The following is a 17,053-nucleotide window of genomic DNA, read 5'->3' on the forward strand; positions in this document are numbered from 1 at the left end:
AAGGTATTTTAAGTATTGTATTGGAAGGGTCAGGAGAAGAGACAAACATTACGCAAGACATTATTATAAAAGTACAGGACGCAGTAAACACAGCAGAGTGTAATCCAAATAATTGAAATTTAAAACCCAATATTTTACAAATTATTGTATCAGAAAACATTGCTACATATCATTGAAAAGCTGGATCCTCATATCATGCGTTTCTAGATCCTCACTGGGCCTTGGACCCATGGTTTTTTTGTTTGTTTGTTTTTTTAAAGACCATCACAGGGTATTTACTAGCAAGGGCAGGGCAGTGTGGATTTGATTTAAATCAAATTGATTTAAATCACTAGTCAGGAAGATTCGATTTAATCATGGTTTTCTACATAAAAGTGTATTCTTGTTGGATAGAACCTTAATACGTATTCTTCACAACTCAGAGATAGATGTAGGTTTCATTTTTAGAAGGTACACACTATACATTTTTAAACAGTGATTTATTTTGAAAAAACTTTTCAGATTAGTTTTACAGCTATATCAGAAAATGAATGATTGTTTGGTTATTTCATTTACCAAAGGTAACTGAAGCAGATATTTATGAAGTCATTGGGAGGTGAACTATCTCCAATTCAACAGGTTAATCATTAATAGTTGGAGGATTTCCTTGTCATGCTGTATTAAAAGGAGAACATCACCAGACAGACATTTACATTGTTTTATTTAACTAAAACAACAACATTAAGTATGCTGGATTTTTTTTCTTCAACAGCAACCATATAATATTTTAACAAAACAAGCATATGTCCCTCACTTCTCACATTTATCTCCAGACTTCTTCTCTTTGTCTAGATCTGTTCTGCCCCCAACAACTTTCTATTCATTGAATTTTTTGAAACTGCACTTTTAGAGAGAGGTAAGGGATTGACTCTGTGTACACAAATTTGCAGAGGGACAATACAGTTGAGGTCTGTTATTTCTCACCTCTATATATTATTTATTTTAAAACATTTTTGCTGTTAAGAAGCATGTTACTTCTGGAGACACAAATCCACAGTTTGAGAATTGCATCTCTGATGGTATCTTCTAGACTTAGCACTGAGTCCCAGTGGGTAGATAGAAAGATTAACCTAAATAATCTATACAGAAGCCTCTGGAACCCCATAAGGTTGGGTCCCTAACCCAGGAACTATTGGAACTCATTTACAAAACTTTTCTTAAACATTACATGAATATATTCTCTCATATTATAGAATTAGAATTTATAATCCCTACTCCACGATGAGGTATTTTTGAGCTATAATGTATCTTAATTAAAACTATCTTTAGAGAGGTTTTTTCCTCAAAAAGCATTTTATCAAAAATCTGATTTAAATTTAAAAAATCTGATTTTACTTATTTTTTTAAATCATTGATTTTTATCCACCCTGGGTCAGGGTGATTTCAGTAATGCAACTTTACTGATCCACTTAGAGGACCACTGGGACACTTAGGGCCCCTGATCCCTATCCCTCTATGTCCTCAGTGTTTTGTCATCAAAACTAGCTTTATTTATTTATGATAAACACATGCACATTACTTAATACCACTGCATATCAAAGGAATTTAGAAGACAGTATATTTCACAGTAAATGACAAATGTGCCTCTCTTCTGTCTCACTACAAATAAGATAAAATAATATTGAAGATAAAGAAATAAGTATTAAGTTCCAGAACTACTTGACACACAGGTCAGCTCAGAGCTGAGCCTGTATCCACTGCCCTGAGTACAGACCTTCCCCCTTCACATTCTGCTCCTAGCTTTTTAAGACACCACATATGTTTCACTGGTATTTATGGAGGTTGCCCCTGGCAACCAAACAGCCTAGAGCCATTTAAAGGGGCCACACCCAGCATCTCAATTACATTCAGTTTACTGAGGAGGAAAAAGCAACTTGTCTTTAAGAGCACTATCATTCGCATATCTGAGTTACAATGGAAGGAACAGTTCAGCAATTTCCCTCCTGAGCTGATACAGTTTTCAGAATGAAAGTTGTGCAAAAAGAAACTCCTCTATGCTTGAGGATTAACCCTTTTTCAAATGCTTTATAACTGACAAAGAAACCTAGGCCTTGGCTACACTTGCAAATTTGCAGCGCTGCAGCAGGGTGTGAAAACACACCCTCTCCAGTGCTGAAAATTGCGGCGCTGCAAAGCTCCAGTGTGATCAAAGCCCCAGCGCTGGGAGCGCGGCTCCCAGCGCTGTACGTTATTCCCCACAGGGAGGTGGCGTATGGACAGCGCTGGGAGAGCTCTCTCCCAGCGCTGGCGCTTTGACTACACTTAGCGCTTCAAAGCGCTGCCGCGGCAGCGCTTTGAAGTGCAAGTGTAGCCAAAGCCCTAGAAAAATTAGCCAAATAAATTTTAACTAAACAATCATATTGTATTACAAACTTTAAACAAACAATATCCCCACACACATATGATGACATAATGTCTGATATGACCAAGCAAATCTTGGCACAGGATGGGGGCTGCAAAGTTACGTGGGGCCACTTTGGCTCCTCATGTACCTTAGAGCTGCCTCACTGATGCTCCACATCCTCTAACCTGCAGAAGGTCACGTTAATCTTCTGGGGTCTTGTTAAGCCAGCGTTATAGCCCCTATGCAGTGGAAGGGTGCAAAGCAACACAGCGGAACTAAGAACTTGGCTGATCAGATATTTAAAAATAAAGGACAAACTCCCCTCCTCTGTGGTTGCACAGAACTGAGATGTGGGGATCTTGTACAAAGGATTCATACCCCTGCACAGCATAGAGTCCAGCTTCAGGAGTGTTCCCTCCTCATTCCTGTGCAGAGCAGGAGACAGCCAGGGGAGGAGTGAGGGTGAGCCAGTAGCCCCAGCAATGGCCTTGATTGTCCTACACTGAGCCTTCCTGAACAAAATCAAATTTGGCTTGGGGCAAGCAGTGGATTTGGCCTGATCAGATGAATAATGTCATTTGGGTGCACAGAGCATTTGCTCACATAACTCCCTATACCTCAAGATTAGTATTTGTGGAAACCTCTAATTTTTTGCCTGGAGAGTGGTGGTTTTCTAACTGCTAGGACAAAAATCATCTCTTGAAAGGTTTTACTTTTTTAATAAAAAGTGATGTTAGTGACATTTCCAGCCAGCAAGCTGGAAAGGCTTCCTTCCAGATTCCCACCCATGGAACACAGTGAAGAAATGTCAGCTGGCTTCAGACTAACCAAGCTCCTGCCAGGAGCTTTGGGCTCTCCATCCTGGAGTGCAGTGAAGACAACAACAGCTGGCTTCATCTCTTCAGAAAGCAGTTAATGTCCAGTTAGGTTTCACCTGAGGACTGGCTAATTTCTAAGGGGTGGTTGGTCAGTAATTGTAAGAAGAGGAAGGAGAAGTTCCTGCAGGTGGGAGATGAAGTTAGGCTGGGACTCATATTTATGTGTCTACTCCAGCCATGTCCCCCAGCCTACATAAGCTTTTTCCGCAAATGCCATTTACATACTATTCCCTCAGGTTATGAAATGGCAGAAGAGCTGCAGCTTGAACTGGGAGATCAGGCCAGCACCAAGCTGCTTCTTTGCAGGGAAGCAGGGCCACCAGCAGGGGAGAGATGGACATGGAGAATAAGGCTGCCCACCTGCTCAAGCGGTGAGGGATAAGGCTTTTTCTTCAGGGACTATTGAGGAAAGGAGTAAACTATTCCTCAGTGCCTCAGCACATAATGCTGGGAACAAGCACAGGGTACAAGAGGGTGTGCTCTGAAATGCAGGCCCATGACTTTTCTGTGACTTCTTAATAATAAGGTGAGGCTATTCTCTAATTTTACCACAAGTCAAGGTGACAAAATGGCCTACATGTTTGAATTACAGAGATTGCCACAGAGGCAGCATGCAGGACTACAATTGTTAGTGTATACCTTCTATTGCTCTAGAGCAATAATCTCCAGCTGACCTAGGAGCTGTCTTGAAGGGCACTGGAACAAGACACAGCCAGCACACCTTGGCAGGAAAGAGAGGTTGCCATGGTAGAGGCTTTTAAAGGAAGAATAAAAGGGGGAAAGCCTGAAAAATGTTCCCTGGAAGATAAAAAAAATACTACCTTGAGTATAAAAATATCTGCTGCATAAGAAAACAGTCATAAGATTTATAATGCAATGTCATAGGCAAACCATGCAATACCCAGTCACTTGGCATCTCTCAGCTAACTCTCAGGGCAATACTCAAGAGAAAAAAATAATGTAAAATATGGCTTTACAAAAAGGTTAAACCTTGTGGGATTGCACCAGGAGAAAATCTTAAAATCATTTAAAAAGAAAATGAAAAGCCAATGCAAATTATAGAGTACAAATAATATGTGCATAGTACTTAATTATTGTTAACATCCAAGCAGCAAAATACAGTTCCAAGTGGAAGTCTGCCATGCTGGCTCTTCAAAAGGGCGACCATGCTAAGAATTATAATAGCTGACCAAATGCATAATCAAGACCTGAATTAACATCCCTATTGAGCAAAGATCAAAGTACGGCATAAGGTAGACAATGCACCAAGATGATAATAGCCAGCCTCTAAATTATGTTTGTTAGATTATTACAATTCAGCATCAGATTCATAGCTTTGATTTTTAATGTGAAAAATATTCAGGGCAGGGAAAAGTACTGAGTTCTAAGATTGACAGCTATTCAGAGTTTTTGCTGAGAAATTCCACAGAAAAAATGTTACTATGAGAGGCTTCATCCATGTTTTATTCAAATCCTGTAAGACTGCTGAGATACTGGTATTTATAACAATACCATGCACAGCAGTGATTTATTTGTAACATTCCTTTAATGGGGTGAGGAAGCCACACCACGGTCTTGAAGTTGCTAACCAAGATAAATAGCTCATCATCATCAATATATTTTTAACAAATGCTAATGCTAATCCCAGAGATGGATTAGAAGAAAAATACATTTCCTGGCTGGGAAGCTATTAAATGTTTAGACAGAGGACAGACAGTTTAGGAATGAGAAGAGTAGGAATAGGTTCCTTGGCTTCCCACATAGAAATAAATCACTGAGCCACTGAAATAGAGACAGAATGTACTGTGGGCTAGTTTCTGCCTAGTGGTACATGGATGTGCCTTCCACTTACGAGTGGGAGCCCTAAAAATGTGAACACAGCTAGAATGTGACCCTGCATTGTATGTTGCCAGTAACTGAACAGAGAAATCCTGGTGTGGCACTTGCAGGTAGTTATACTCACGTGCTTCTCTCCTGTTCAACTAAAACAGGAATCCACCAAAAGCACATTGATCCTCCTTCACTGACAAATTAGCCCGTTACTTCCACCAGTTCAGTGGTTTGACTTTCTTTAAAACTTCAGCAGCAAACATGTACTGCAGAATATTTTTTTTAATGTCTGGCACTGCACTATGCTGTCTATTGCAGAGATGCCGTTGAGTACATACAGACTTCATGGCTACTGCATTATATATCATTAGTCTGTGTGTCCATTTAAAAAAGAAAATTAACCCTGAACATAAAATGAATACATAGGCCAAATTCTGCTTAGTGACACCCATACCACCCTGCTAACCAAGGGAAGAATTTTTCCCTGTGGTGTTTTCAGAGTAGCCAGATTCAGATGTGATGTATGTTATATGCCGGTCACCTGGTGCAAGGGAGTTAAAGGGTTTATCTTGACCAGGATTTAAAGGAGTGTTGTAAGAACATGTTAGCCAACTCATGCTAACACACACATTCTAAAGGTCTAGTGTGGACAACATGGTGGATACATTAACATGAGCTCCTGCTTAAGTTTCAACTCAACCAGCTAGCTCACGTTTAAGTCTACACTGCCTAGTGAATACTATGCCCTTAGAACACGTTCTACCAACACACTTTTTATCCTAGTCAAAACAAACCCTAAAGAAGTAGAAGAAAGTCTAATGGCCTGATTATCCTCTGCTGTGCAGCCTGTGTGGTCATTTACATCAGTGCAGAATGGATGAAGTGTAGGAGTAACATGCTACCATTTTGATATGGTGACAGTGGAAAATCAGTCCTAAACTGGTGTAATTTATATGGCAAAGGGCCAGAAGAAGGTGCAAGTTAGTGTGTAGGCCTGATTCTCTGCTTCTTCACCCCTTGTTAATCATTTCCCCCTGTACAAATTTGATCTGTGCACTGGATATCCATCCTCACTGGCCTTTCTTAACATGACAGGTCCAACAATGGGAGACTTCACCAGTTATCCTATAAAACCTGTCAAGTTTGTGAATGAAATCCAGATAGTGCCAATGTTATGCTAAAAGTTTCTGGGCCAAATTCATCCCTGGTGTAACTTCAATGAAGTTACACCAGGGACAAATTCAGTCCCTGGTCCAAATTTACTAAGATCTTCTGGAGGGCTTAGCCCATAGGTCAGAAAACTTTGGAATAACAATTGTCTTGTACAGTATAGCACTCTGGGGCACTAGGTCCCAAGTGCTTCTCTCCCCTCCTCCCTTGAAGAGAAACTGCAGAGAGGAACAAGCTAGAAGGAACATCTGCAGAAGCAGCTAAAGCAGGGATCTTTGAACATTCAGAGAACTTTCTACAGTTTTGACTGGACTTTCTCTGACCTGTGCTGATTGGCTGTTTGTGCCAATCCTCTCCCGTCCCCTCCCTCACAGCCTTTTCACCTTAGCTTCACTGCCCACCTGCCCCTTACCCTCTTCTCCCCTCCCCTGTCCCTCTCACCCACTTCCTTCAATCCCCTCTCTACCGTCACTTGTCTTTCCATTTAGCTTATCCCCTCTTCCCTCCCCTAAATGTGGAACTAATGTGTGTCACCATCCCATTGTTCACTCTGCTTCTGTGTTCTACCCCTTCCCTCACTCTGTGTCTGCCTTGTCTATTTATGTTGTTAGCTCCTGGGGGCTGTGTTTGTACCATGCCTAGCACAATGGCCCATAGGCACCACCATAATAAACATGGTTAATAATACAATAATAACAAAAATAGGTGGTTGCTGTTCTCAGTTAGATTTTCCTGAGCATACCCTAATCTGTATTCATCACTTTGGCTCCAAACTACTAGCAAGGTGCCAACAGTGTGAGTGATGCTGTTGCTAGCAATGAATAATGTCTGGGGGGGAAATCAGAGTCTTGACAAAATGGGAGTAATATACAACTTGCAATGGAAATGTGGCTGCAAACATTTAATCAACCAGCAATGCCACCTGAAGGCAGGCAGGCAGGCAGGCTGCATTACAATGGCTGTGTGATTGGTTGGTTGTGTGTGGGTTGTTTTGGGGTTTTTTTGGTCCATATTCTCTGATTACCATTGTCCACATTCCCTATTAAACCTATAATCTAAATGATAATCAGGTCTACACAGTTCTCAGGACAGCCCAAACGAAAAAGCCTGTTTCCTACAGCCACTTTGAACATAGTTCAGGAGGTGTTCCATGCATTTGCTTCCAAAATACTTTTGAAGATAGAGAATTTGAGACTGACTGCTGGATATTAATAGAAATCAGGATAAATCAGCAGATATCTATTGAGGGGACGGATGGTAAATTTATGTTCTTCTTCGAGTGCTCATATCCATTCCAATTAGGTGTGCGCACGCTGCGTGCACGATCCTTGGAAGATTTTTACCCTAGCAACACTCGGTGGGTCGGCTGAGGCACCTCCTGGAGTGGCGCCCTTATGGCACCGGATATATGCCCCTGCTGACCCAGCGCCCCCTCAGTTCCTTCTTACCGCCCGTGACGGTCATTGGAACTGTGGAGCGCGGCATAGCTGATCTCCACTCCCCTAGCTCTCTGCTCATTTATACCTGTAGATAGTTGTTATAGTGTAGTTGTTAGTAGTTTCTAGTTGTAGTTAATAGTAGTTTTGTAGTTAGTGTATATAGTGATTGGAGGTAAGGGGCTTCTCCCATTTCCAGTAACTAGCCCATGCCTAGGTCTCTGGGCTTCAAACCCTGCTCAGCCTGACTCAAGCCCGGCCCCACGCCAAGATCTGGCACCGTCAATCCGAAGTGCGCCTCCAGCACTGGATCGACCCAGCCCCGGCAAAGACTCCCGGCACCGGACATCTCCGGCACCGTTACCAGCACGGCACCACTCGCTGTCTCCGGGAGCCAGGAAGCAGCACAAGCAACCTGCTGCTCCGGTACAGTTGCCGGCACCGCCTGTGCCCCCTTTGGAGCAGCATCCCATGCCGGACCGCCCCGCGAAGGCTCCAACTCTGGCACCATCCATTCCGGTGCCGCAAGCGCCATTGAGCAATACTGCCCCTCTTGAGGTGCCAGTACCTACCATCCTAGATTATCTCTTGTCCTTGAAGCAGCAAGGCCTAGCAGTTTCATTCATCAGAGTACACCTAGCAGCAATTTCGGCCTTCCACCCAGGTGAAAACAGGTGCTCGGTTTTCTCCAATCCCATAGTCATCAGGTTCCTCAAGGGATTGGAACATCTGTACCTGCAAATTTGGCATCCGGCCCCTAGGTGGGACTCAACCTGGTCCTAACCAAGCTCATGGGTGCCCTGTTTGAGTTGATGGCCACTTGCTCGCTTCTGTACCTTTCCTGGAAAACAGCTTTCCTCGTTGCTATCACCTCGGCGAGACGCGTGTCGGAATTTCAAGCCCTCACGTTGGACCCACCGTATACGGTGTTTCATAAGGACAAGGTACAGCTGCGACCACACCCTGCCTTCCTTCCTAAGGTGGTGTCTGCCTTTCATGTCAACCAAGACATCTTCCTTCCGGTCTTCTACCCGAAGCCACACGCTTCTCGTCAAGAGCAACAGCTGCATTCCCTAGATGTTCACAGGGCCCTTGCCTTTAACATCGAATGAACGAAACCCTTTAGGAGGACGACCCAACTGTTCATAGTGGTGGCAAACCAGATGAAGGGCCTCCCGGTCTCCAGACAGCGCATCTCGTCCTGGATTACATCATGCATCCGTGCATGCTATGACTTGGCTGGTGTCCCAACTACGCACCTTACTGCCCACTCTACTAGGGCTCAAGCTTCGTCCTCCGCCTTCCTGGCTCATGTGCCCATACAGGAGATCTGTAGGGCAACAACTTGGTCATCAGTACATACCTTTGCTTCCCACTATGCGATAGTGCAGCAGTCCAGGGGTGATGCTGCACTTGGTTCAGCGGTCCTTCACTCCGCAACATCTCACTCCGACCCCACCGCCTAGGTAAGGCTTGGGAGTCACCTAATTGGAATCGATATGAGCAAGCACTTGAAGAAGAAATGACGGTTACTCACCTTTGCAACTGTTGTTCTCGAGATGTGTTGCTTATATCCATTCCAAACCCGCCCTCCTTCCCAACTGTCGGAGTAGCCGGCAAGAAGGAACCGAGGGGGTGCTGGGTCGGCAGGGGCATATATCCGGCACCCACTGAGTGTTGCTAGGGTAAAAATCTTCCGACGATCGTGCACGCAATGCACGCACACCTAATTGGAATGGATATGAGCAACATATCTCGAAGAACAACAGTTACAAAGGTGAGTAACCGTCTTATTTCCTATATTGCTGTTTCCGGTAAACAGTCTCCCAGAAGGAAAGGAAAATAGAGGGTATAAAAATATGTTCTTGTGAATTAAAAAAAAGACCACCTAAAAGTGCTTATGTACACTAAGCTCACAAAGTTGTTCATTAGGAGGATTTAAAGGCCTATGAACAGCTGGTAGTCTTGTCACTAAAGTAATTACATCATGGTTTTTGAGATTTAGATCCAGTTATTTGAACATTGTTTCTATTCAGTTCGTCACAGTGGGATCTCTAATTTGTTCGACATAGTCAACAGCAGAATAGTGTTTCTTGGAATAATTAGCACTCTAGAAATTTAACAGTACACATTGCACAATACAAAGGCTAGTAAAAGAGTTGTAGGTTGTTTGCCTCTGAAATGTACTTGTGATAAAATCTTCTGCTGGATAAACATTCACATTTTTGTAACATTACTTCGGGCAATTACTTTGTGAAATCCTGTTCGTGAATTACAATTACAAATGGTAAACAACTTGTTTTTGAAGATGAGAAGGTAAAGGGAAGCTGCACAGATGTTGGTATTTATATGGAAATGATATTGGATACCAATTATCTTGCTCCTTTGCGAGAAACAGTAAAGTTATAACAACATGGGCAAAATTGTTTGAAGATTATGTGTGATCTAATAATCCTATATTCTCAATAAACACACTTCATTCTGTTAAAGTGATGTTAAAGAGAGTTCTCTAAATGCCAATGTTTCTTTTTCACAGTAACATTAAGATAAAAAGTATGTGTTTTTCATGGTGAAATAGGTGTAGAGCATGCTCATCTAGGAGCAATTCAGTGCCACAGCATACAAATTTGTTCAAGCCAACGGTACAAACAGCATCTCAATCACAGTTTTTAAAACCTTTGTGATAAAATCATCTGTCAAATTACTAGAAGCTAGATGTGAATTACAAGGAGAAAAAAAGATTGATGAGGTCTCACTAGTGCCTTTTATAATATTACTAGCACTGGAAATATCTCACCTGATGCATCCTATGATTGCATTAGCCTTTTTCACAGCGCCTCACATTGGTGGCTCGTAGTTATCCTGTGATCAACCAATATATCCAGGGATCTTTTTCCTCCTGTGTCACTTCCAACTGATAAGTTCCCAGTTTAGAGCAAAAATTCTTGTTGGTCCCTAAGTGCAAGACTTTGCACTATTACATTTCATCCCATTTCTAATACTGCAGTTTACAAGGTCACCCAGATCTTCTTGTATGATATTCCAGTCCTCCTCTGTATTAGCTACACCTCCCAACTTTGTGCCATCCTCAAATTTTATTAGCACACACTCACTTTTTGTGCCAAGATCATTAATAAAAATGTTAAAGAAGGTTGATCCCAACACCAATCCCTGTGGAATCCCACTGAAGCGTGACAGTTCACCTTTCAGTATGACCTGTTGTAGTCTCCCCTTTAACCAATTCCTTATCCACCTTTCAATTCTCCTGTTAATCCCCATCTTCTCCAATTTAACAAACAATTTCTCGTGCAGAACTGTATCAAATGCCTTACTGAAATCCAGGTAGATTAGACCTACTACATTTCCTTTGTCTAAAAAAAAAAAAAATCAGTTATCTCAAAGTAGGATATCAGGTTGGTCTGGAATCATCTACGTTTTGTAAAACCATGATGTATTTTATTCCAATTACCTCTGTCTTTAACTACTTTCTCTTTCAAAATTTGTTTCAAGACCTTGCATACAACCAAGAGCAAAGTAACAGGCCTGTAGTTTCCCGCATCACGTTTTCCCCCTTTCTTAAAAATAGGAACTATGCTAGCAATCCTCCAGTCATAGGGTAACACCCGCAAGTTTACTCACTGTAAGTAGTCCAGGAGTATAATAAGGATGCTGTGCTGCCCAGCTAGAGAGTTTCAGAACCTGTCACCAGGGTCACTTATGTCCTGGCCAGTGGAAGTCATGTCTGCTAGTCAAGTTGCCCTTACAAAAACTGTTGCTGGCAAATGCATGAATTACCACTGATGATATGCTGAAAAGGAGCTGTGTGTTTGACATGGTTACAAAGACCCCAGGAAAGGGGGAAAGAGCTTAAATCATTCTCAGGCTAAAGAGGCAATCAAAAGAGCATACTCTGAAGTCTATGGACCCTATTAAAAGCATAGTATATGCTTTAACCTGGTTTCCATCTCATCATTCTATTCTCTAGGGTTCTCTGTTTTTCTAATGCTGTTTTTATGTCTATTGTTTTGAAAGAACATACTGCTCCCCAGAGACCAAGAAACGTGCAGACAAGCCGGATTTGGCAGAGTCCCTGCAGTTTTCCCTCAGCTGTTGTGAAAATGGCCCCAGAAGATGCTAGTTTAGAGGTTAAGAATTAGCTGTTTAACCCTTGCCATGTTGTTTTCTTTATTCCAATAGTTCTTAGTGCCTGATAATGGCACTGCCCTTGCTAAGTGCCCTATGGACTTCAGGGTAATGAACACTTGCATGGATACTAATTTAACCTGTTTCACAGTTCAGGGCTACCAAGGTCCGGAATTTTGTCATTAGGATATTCATTCTCATTTCCAGTGATATTGCGGGGAAGAAGCTTAAAGGCTGTAGCATCAGAGAGAATGGAAGGGATGTTACAAGGCTACTGCCTTTGTTATCCTAATGGAGCAGCTAGTGCTAATATAAAAGAATGGAACAGCTGTCCAAAGAAGGACTTGTGCACTAAAAGGGAAATTCAGTGCATTGGTAAAACAACAACAAAACCAGACAAACAAAAAAACACTTTAAGATCCCAGCTTCTTAACAGAATATATAGGTTCCTATGGTGGTGGGTGCCATACGAAGATATAGTAAATGACAATCCTTGCCCCCAATGAGCTTACAACCCTAAAGTGAGTTTACAATCTGAAGCAAGCACATTTACATTATAATACAAAATAATTGGGAAATTCTTCATCCCTTACTTACCTGTCAAGACCTAATGGGAATTACATATTCCCATTGCCAGAGTATATTATTCTTTACGTAGGATCAGATTTCTGTGTGATGTTTTGCAGGTAACGAAGATAATTTACTGTTATCTGAGCAGCTTGCATTTTGGGTTGGCCTTAGGCACACGAGCATGTAAAGGGGAAAGCCAGCTTTATGTGTTAGTCATACGATGTCACCTTTTCTGAGCTGACTGACTGCCAGGCATTCTGTTGCAAAGTGACATCATTTTCCAACAGCATGAGAGAACTGTGTTGGAGACTACAGCTGGGATTTCTGAAGCTACCTAGGGGATACAGATGCCATTTCCCACTAAAATGAATGTGAATTGGTCCAAATCTCCAAAGCTGTCTACAGATCCATTACCATGTTTATTTTAATATTGTATTAAATATCCTTAAAAAGCCTCAAATTGTTTTAAAAGCAAAACTTTAAACTTTCAGATACATCTACTAGATTATATAGTACTAAAGTAGGACAATAACTCTTCCACAACCTTCTAAATAAGCATTCAGATGCATGCTAAATAAGTGCACTCAAAGGCCACTCAAGACAAGCTGATGCCCTTCAGTGTGCTGCTCCTCTGCCCAGTGCAGACTATCAAACCTTATTGCAACACAGCCGTGGAACAGAAGTGTGGAATGGAACCAGCCCCCCCGCCCTCCAACACACACACACACACACACACACTCTGACAGCCTGCTGGAATCTGGGGCCATTTGTTACCAATGCAGGCTGCACTCCGTAATTCATTACCAATGCGGTCTCACTGAGAGGCTCTGCTCCCATGCTCTGGAGTGTACAGCTGGCTTAGTCCTTCAACACAAGCATACTTAATTCTGAGTTGAGTTGTTATATAATTTATCAGCAGGGATGTGCACTGCAGGCTGCTCCCACTTAGAACAATTGGCCCACGCTCCTGTGTGGGGTGCAAAGAGGCAGCCATCTCTGCTCTCAGCTCTGCCCAGCGCTGGACCTAGGACTGAGTGGGGGGCTGGAGTGATCAGAATTTGGGGGCTCTGCCAAATGACAGTGGAGCTGAAGACTCTGAGCCAGGCTGACCCCCTTACTGCCTGCTTTGAGGAACAGTTTACCAGCAAGGATCACACTCCCGCCCTCTGGTGGTTTAGGCTCAGTGGGGTCAGGATTCATCACTGAGACACATTGCCTTGCACAGCCCCTCCAACCAACTCCTGGACCACCCGCCTTCCCCTAGTAGCCCTTCTTTCCATCCCAACCCCCCAGATAGCCTGCTAGGTCCATGGGGGGGTTGCCCTGGCCTTGGTCTCTGCCTGCTATATACACCCCCTGTAGTCGGGCTGGTCCTGGAGATGCCTTCCCTGCCCCAGTCACTCACTCCAGTCAGCTCAGCTGGTCACCAACTCAGGCTCGGGCTGAGGGAAGGGATAGACTAGCTCTCAGCACACGGGTGGCCATGCCCACGCTTGCAGGCTCTGATGACAGTCAGCCTTAACTTTCAACTTGTTCCACAGCTGGCCCTCAGCAGCCTGGGCTCCGTACGCTGGGAACACTGGCATGCCTGGTTGGCAGCATGTTTGATTCTAGGGGGTATGAGGTGCTGTGCAGGCATTTGCCGGCTGGGGACCTGGCAGCACTAGCCACCTGGGATGAATGGGTGAGCAAGGAGTGATCACAAGGTGAGGAGTGAGGGGGTGGAGGTGACAGGAGAGAGGCAGGGGAAGGAAGGGAAGTATAGGGAAGCTGCATGGCAAAAGGGGTAGGTGGAGAAGCTGGAAGGGGAGCTGGGATTCCCCAGTCTAGCTGGCAGGCTCTGTCTCATGCAGCATTCAGCACTCCGCCATAGTCACCAGGAATTAAAATCTTTATTTTAAAATAAAATATTCATTGGTGGGGCCCTGGCAGTATGGAGTCAGCAAGAGCCCCAGGTCCACATCGGGGATAGTTCCCACCCCCAGCCACCTGCGCAGGGCATTTGCTTTTGGATGGATTTTACACACACGTGCCTGAACACACACAACCTTGCACACACATTCATCTTCATTCTCAGACACACACCCCACTGCCCTCCATGCAATGAATCGCTCCTGAGTAACAGGTGTTACCACCTCAGAGTCTAGGCTTTTGCATCTGCGGCCACTGGTGGGAACTCCGCTCCCTGTTAATATTACTCCCCTCCACTGGGACCCGCTGTCCCTCCCAGCCAGTGGTATGAGGAGCTTGGTGCTTGCAAACAGGTAGCAAACTGTGGAGCTTAAACTGAGCTAAGGGGGTTAGTCGGCAGCTCTCTCCCCTCCTGCCAATAGGAGCAAGATTGGGTCTGCGGTGAACTGGAAGGTATCTAGTATGCATTGATGTAGTCCTGTGGACTATATCAGCAGGCACCTTTTTGTTAGTGCCAGCCAGGTCCACACTGACCAGTTAGAGTGTTCTGTAATTCACCCCACCCCAATCTATCTCCTCCAACAGACCAGTCTGCTGTGCTGCTTCTCCCAGAAGTCTGCTGCAAAGTTTGCCTATTACTAGAAAGGCCTCTGCCTGCACTACTAATACCATTAATGACAGTAGGCTCTGCATAATAGCCACCATCAGTAGAAGGTTCAAAATGCTCATGGTCATGACTCAGTACAAATTAAGTATGCTCAGTATATTTATATACTTCCCAATTTCTCTTTTTTGTTGTGGTTGTGTTTAATTGAATAAGTAAATAGAGTCGTTTTTTAAAAGTTGTACTTGGTCATTACCAATTTAGTAAACCATTTCTTAACTGTAGCCTCCATATTTATGCTTAGTCAGACACCTAAAATTTACAATTTATCCATAAGTTAATTTACTATGGGATATATATTACTATTTCTGTCATGATAAAAATGATAAGATAACAAATTGAAAATTCAATGAGACTTTCTATGAGTAACAAGTTGTGGCAGATGAGTTATGGGAACAAAAGCTCCTCTTTAGACACATTTATCTTTAATAACTAACCATAAAGAGATGGAAACAGCCATTTACTTGAGCCATTAATGAATGCATTTTAAAAATATGTTTTTCTCATTGAACAAGCATATAAATTAATATTTAATAATCATTCAAGGAGAAAAAAATGAAAAATTTTACCTCTATTTCAGAAAATCTTTGTATAGTTGGACTTGGGGGCCTTAAACATGTCCCAACAAAGGGAAAAACTTCGAATTGTGTCTTTTTTTTTTTTGCTTCTTCTCTAAGATGTATGACAAAAACCTGATATCCCCCATCCTGTGTTCCCCTCCAATACCATCCAAATACCACCTCCCCAAGAACCAGCCAACCAAATAAAAACCCATACAGCCACAGCCATGTATTTCCTTCTTGTTTTTTACATTAGAAATCCAGGTCTTGCCTCCCTGCCTTCCTTGGACTGGAAAACCAGTAGGTTTATGACATTACAATCTCCAAGAGTGAATTTCTGGGAGTTTTGCCATTGACTTCAATGGGGTCAGGATTTCGCTACAAGTAAATACATGAATCTGATTAATTGGATGGGGAAATGAATTTTATTCACCTTTTTAAAGTATTCTTTGGCTTTTGTTTTTACACCTATTGAACTGTAAAGCAATAATCTATATTCCACTTTTACAGCCAAGGTAGAATGGCCTGTATTAGACTATAGATCAAATAGCACCAAGAATTAGAATTCCCCAAAGCAATGATCCAAAATGCATTAGCACTAACTAACCTGGGACTGAGATAGAATGGATGTAACCTGGAAAATTATAGAACACCCTAGATTTTGTTTTAAAGCTATGTTGTTGTGCAACTAAGGCATCTGGAGTCTGAGCACAGTTCAATACTCCAACTACCAAGAGACGGCAGGGGGAGAGGAGAGGAAGCTGAGCCATGGAAGTCTACTAATTTCTGCTTGGCCTGCAAGGTGAAAACTTCAGTGGCAGCTGTGTTCAGATGAAACTCAAATCCCCCTAAGGTTTCTGCCAATCTGGGACTGAACGAGTGAGCACCTTGCAACTATCTTTCTGGGATTTTCATCTCCCCACTATGCCGTCAAAACTTGAATTAACCCCCCTGCTAATTCTCAGTGCAGGATTTTGCCTCTTGTTGGAGAACCAGAACTTGCCATCTCTTCCAAGGCCTCTCATTCATAAGCAATTGGGAGGAAACGTCTAATTTCCTCCCTGCCACACCATTTGAGTATCAAGCATGTCATTCCTGGAATGAGTTTGGTATTCAGTAGCTGGGGAGCAGAGGACTGGAGATTACATACCTGAGTCTCTGCTGCCAACCCTACTGGTCCAACTATAACTTTAAAAGAAAACAGAGTCCCTTTCAAAACAGTGGCATGAATACTACAGTAAGAGATCATTCAAGCATGTGGTCTACTAGCTAATTTAGCATGTCAGAAAAACAATTCATTTTTGCTTTTTAATGCTTTGTCAGCAGAATAGCTGAAGACAAGCTTCTTATTGCGTACTTGTTTAATGAGGCCTTCCGTTGTTTTGGTTTTTTAGTACAAAGCTGTGGTTTCAGAAGCCTGCAGCTTTAACTGAACTTAAAAATAAAATCTAAAGAGGAATGCTATCCATGTAAATAAATCTGATATTTAAGCACACACTTTTCTTTTG

The 17,053-nt window shown here is 42.8% G+C and overlaps 1 protein-coding gene across 8 annotated transcripts in view; it reads right to left on the minus strand.

Moving 5' to 3' along the window:
- Window positions 1-17,053, minus strand: part of C7H10orf90 (chromosome 7 C10orf90 homolog) — a 112,349-nt gene that overhangs the window by 5,827 nt on the left and 89,469 nt on the right. The window lies entirely within an intron of this gene.

The sequence above is a fragment of the Mauremys reevesii genome, linkage group 7, assembly GCF_016161935.1.
Source record: "Mauremys reevesii isolate NIE-2019 linkage group 7, ASM1616193v1, whole genome shotgun sequence".
NCBI lineage: Eukaryota > Metazoa > Chordata > Testudines > Geoemydidae > Mauremys > Mauremys reevesii.